The sequence below is a fragment of the Saccostrea cucullata genome, unplaced genomic scaffold, assembly GCF_032062105.1.
Source record: "Saccostrea cucullata isolate Sc308-1 unplaced genomic scaffold, CSIRO_AGI_Scuc_v1 ctg5973, whole genome shotgun sequence".
In the NCBI taxonomy this organism is placed as follows: Eukaryota; Metazoa; Mollusca; class Bivalvia; order Ostreida; family Ostreidae; genus Saccostrea; species Saccostrea cuccullata.
The window spans coordinates 49,278-54,094 of NW_026938884.1; positions in this window are offsets into that span (position 1 = coordinate 49,278).

Consider the following 4,817-nt stretch of genomic DNA (forward strand, 5'->3'; position numbering starts at 1 on the left):
GTCTTTAACAGATGAATTATCACCAAACACATAGCGGATGAAACTGCATTTTGGAGCTGCCGAGTTCCATTTAATTGCATAACAGTTTTGATTTGCCATACACTTTAATGCACATTCTGGAACGTCAGTGCACTCTCGTCGATTGTCCACAGACAATGCGTACACTGAATCGTCTTTCAAACGATTTGTTTTAGTAACCATCATGCAATTTTCAGGAGCTGAAAAAAATCAATAAAAAATATATACTGCTTCGTTTCTTATTTGTAATATTTCGTATAAATTTCGACGGATTTTTCCGTATTACCCAATCATGATAAGGAGCACACGGCGGGTGTGACCGGTCGGCAGGGGATACTAACTCCTCCATGGCACCTGATCCTACCACTTATGTTTTTTGGGTGCGAGGTTGCTCTGATCCTATTTTGTATTGTTAAATGGACTTTCGAGCTTGAATACCATTCGTTATTTCAACATATTCATGTACTCAGTTGGAATTTACTCGATGGAACAACCTTTCCAAATACTGATGTCCAGCAACATGATAAAAGTTTCTGTTATTTAACCCATCAAATATAGCTTTTAAAAAAAAATCAGGCAGAAATATAAAGAAAACAAAATGATACAACTCCAAATAAAATATAAAAAAATAAAAAGAAGCTTTTGTTTCAGGGACCCCCTCCCAACCTTAGACAGACTGGATTAGATTGTAATAATGAATAAAATGAAAGAGAAAATAAATACAAAACTAAAGCAGTCCTTCAAAAAATACTTTTAAGTACCTTGCTTTCTGCTTTTGCATACAAACGTTTTGTTTCTTTCACAGCTTTCAACGTACAGTTTCTTATCTGTAAGGTTAAAATACAGACAGGCCATTTTATCTTTCAGCTTCTCTTTAGGCATGATAATTTGATGGCGGAGCTTAAACGATTTGCAGTCTAGATACATGCTCTCATTGTTGGATGTCCGCATAATTCCACCAATCCAAACATCTGAATAATTACTACAAAACAAAATTATTCATACCAATTAAAATACTTTCGGATTGATGTTTAATAATGTATCATTGTACAACCGCTTGAAAAGCGGGAGGGTATATAGTGATCGGGATGTCCGTCCGTCCGTCTGTATGTCTAGCTGTCCGTCCGTCTGTTACGCTTTGAGGTACCCATCTCTTATCTGCAACTGCACTGCTCTTTTACCACTTCATAAAATTGATGAGACTTTCAGAGAATCTTTATTTAATGCCATTATGCACCTCCTGTTTTACTTTTTGATACCACACATAGTTTGGGTTTCCCGTAGCAAATTAAAACATGACACTGCCATTATATTCTTACCTTTGACGTGAGGTGTGGCGGCTTCTGAATAACATGGGACAACACGAGATAGACCTCTTTACACGTTACCGTAAAGAATATAGAGAGGAAATTTCCCATAACAAAACATGGACACTGCAATTATATTCATATTGGAGGCCGAAGTATCATTTAGTGAGCATGTCAAGTTTTAAAACTTAAAACAAACGCGGGAATCCCGATCACGAAGAGTGTCATTCCCTACACTGCCGTTGATTGTGACGGAAATTACTTTTTTGGGTTGTATTTTTACGTACCTACGATTTTCCATGGCTATGTTCATTTTTGAACAAATGACAAAGAAATAACTATAATAAGTAAATTTCTAAAAATAGATATTACATAAATCATTTTCTTCAAATCTTCAAAAGGTTCTAAAAGATCTTTGTTATTATTTTAGTGGAATGGAGCATTGGTAGATTTTTATAATACCGTTAATATAAGTATCAGTCACATAATCCAGTGATGGGGTAATATACTGTACGTTGCGAAACCGATGCGCTTTTTTTTATATGTACATAAATGACATGTCTGTCGACCGTCGACCAACCTTCGATCATCGTCCGACCATCGAGGGTCAGGTTATAAAGTCGGTCGTCCGTCGTTTAACAATAAGGGTTTCCAAATTTTCGGCCGACGGTTAAAATCGAACTGTAGCTTAGAGCTCGATGATCAGGCGACGATTGGCCGACTTCTGAATATTTAACCTATTATGCCTAGGTCACGTTTAAGCCGATGGCCGCGCGACCAATTTTTTTTGGTATCGTCGGCTGAAAGAACATGATCGGCCGACACGAGTTTCGGGAGACACGTGGCAGTTACATTGATTCCTAGGGACACCGATGACTAAAATAACGAACACAATTTTTTCTTCTTCAGAAATCAGCAATATCTTTCATAGATCTATATTCAAATAGGTAACTTTGGTGTATGCAAGGTAAAGTGAGAGAATTTTGTAAGATTATGACACAATGTTAAAATTTTTTGCAAAATTTGGTAAAGAATAACATAGAAAAGGAAAAAAAGGCGCATATCTAATCAGCAAAGAAAACTTGAGATTTCTTTAAATTTTACGGATTTATTATTTATGTCATTTCCATTCAAAATATATATACATCAATGCAAGCTTCAAAATTTTGTTTAGAATTACATACAAAAATACAAAAGGCGCATATCTAAGCAGCAAAAGATTTCTTTATATTTTACGGAATAATTATTTATGTCATTTCCATTAAAATATTACTATTAATCCATGCATCAAAATTCTGTTCGTGTTATGTATCTTTAAAAGGTTAAATATTTAGGAATGTTGGTCGACCGATTGTTTCGATTAAAGAAATCGGCCACCGACGCAGAAAAAATTATAACTTAGACCTATGAACACAAAATAAGTCGAAAGACGAAAAAAGAGGTCAAAATCAGGCAGGACAACGGCCGATGAACTGCCGATTGTCACCAGAAGAATCCTAGTTTTGCTTCAAAAACTGTTGGCCGTCGGTCGTTTTGGAAAATGTGACTGGGGTTTTAGTGATCACAAGATACAGATAGAAATCTGTAGGTTTTGTGCGGAGACTGAACTCGAAAAAACGTCTAAAGATTTATGGAAAGCGTTGGCAAGCGAAACAAGGCTCTCAAGGAATTATATCCACTTCGTCTCTAAATCGTCTATGAAGCCCAACCTACAGGACTCCTAGTCGATGTTTGAAGTAATAATTTGCGCTTGTCTTCCCATGTATTGAAGGATATGGAGATAACGAACAGTATTCAATATCAACGTCCATAAAACAATACAAAACAGGAGCAGAGCAAACATGGACCTCCAAAACATCAGAGGTAGGATCAGGTGACATGGAGGAGTGAGCATCCCCTGCCGACCGGTCACACCCGCCGGGTACTCCTTGTCATGATCGGGAAATAACGGAAAAATTCGTCGTCAGTTCAGTGTATCAATAAGGGACTAACAATAAGTATGAAAAACGTCAGTGAGCATTTGACTCAATGATAATTTGTATTTGCTGACAAGGTCATTATATCGACCAAAGAACTTTCGAAATGATGACTTTGAACGTTACTGCTGATATTCTTGTTTCATCAACTTGTTTGTCAATAATTTACCTCGTTTTAGATATTGTTCATACGTAGAGCATGCTCTTGCGTATCGAATCAACTGAGATATGTAAACTCCGTATGCAGGTGATGAAGGTATATATATTGCTGCATAGGTAAGGTAAGTTGACGATAGAAAAGTTAAAGTCATCACGTTTATCATAGAGCTTGGTTGTTAGATTACCATTAGTGTCTTTTTCAATTAAGTAAAACATCCAAGTGGAACAGATGTGTCAGAATCTGTGGTATCTTTTATCTCAAGCTCACGACGATATATTGTATCGACATAGAAATGGAAATTACCATTGTTAATTGACAATACATCGTCGATATATCTAAATGTCGATTTGAAGGCCACAGCAAGTGTTTTCTTCTTTTCACGCATAAGATTTTGCACAAATGTAAATAAATATTGGCATTAGAAATGGCTATTTTGGTACCATGGAATTTTCAATAAATCTTCTCCATTAAATATATAATAGTTACACTTGAGATATTGTTCAAGGAGTTTGACAAGGGATTCAGTATTAAAAATTTGTATAAATCTGCTGTCCCAGACTAGCGAAATACTAGTGAAATTTAGTGTAGAAAGATATAACAAACCTAATCACGAAGGGTATGATCGGGAAGGCCGGTCGAGGGAGTCCTATAAATGAAATATATTTAGATAACGAACAGTATTCAAGCTGAAAAGTCCACTAAACAATAAAAAAGAAAATAAAAGGAGCAGAGTAAACACGGACCTCCAAAACATCAGGTGGGATCAGATGCCATAATTTATTCCTACTTCCTTAAGATGAGATGGCAAATTCTCTACCTGCGGATGGAGATGAAAATATTTCCTGTAGGGTGCCCAGTGGTGCTTACTACATGTATATGGCGCCCTGACATGTCTTCTTTTAGTATCTTAGTAAACAGGTAACATTGTCCTGGTCTACAGTCAAAAGGATTTAGAGTTTCAATTTCGTTCAAAAATTTTGTCGAGAGTTTTGATGATGGCATTATAGAGCTCTTCAGTAGGTTCAGAGTACAGTATCTTGTAGAAACAGTTGTCTACGAGTTGCCTTTGGGCCTCTGCTATGTACTTTTCTTTATCAAGTACAGCTGTTAAAAGAACCTTTGTATGCATTTATTATCACTGTGTCCAATTCTTTATGGATTATAAGGCGGATATTTCGTCCTTACTTAAATTAACGGGGGGCCTTATCTGACATTGATAGGAATTTCTCAACGTCTGACTCAACGGCGCCATCGATGTGTGATAGAAGTGATCCGCAACTTCACCAGCAGTTCACAGTCATTTTTTAGGTCGATCGAGTATAAACTTTTCTATGACATGCAATTGTGGCAAGAAAA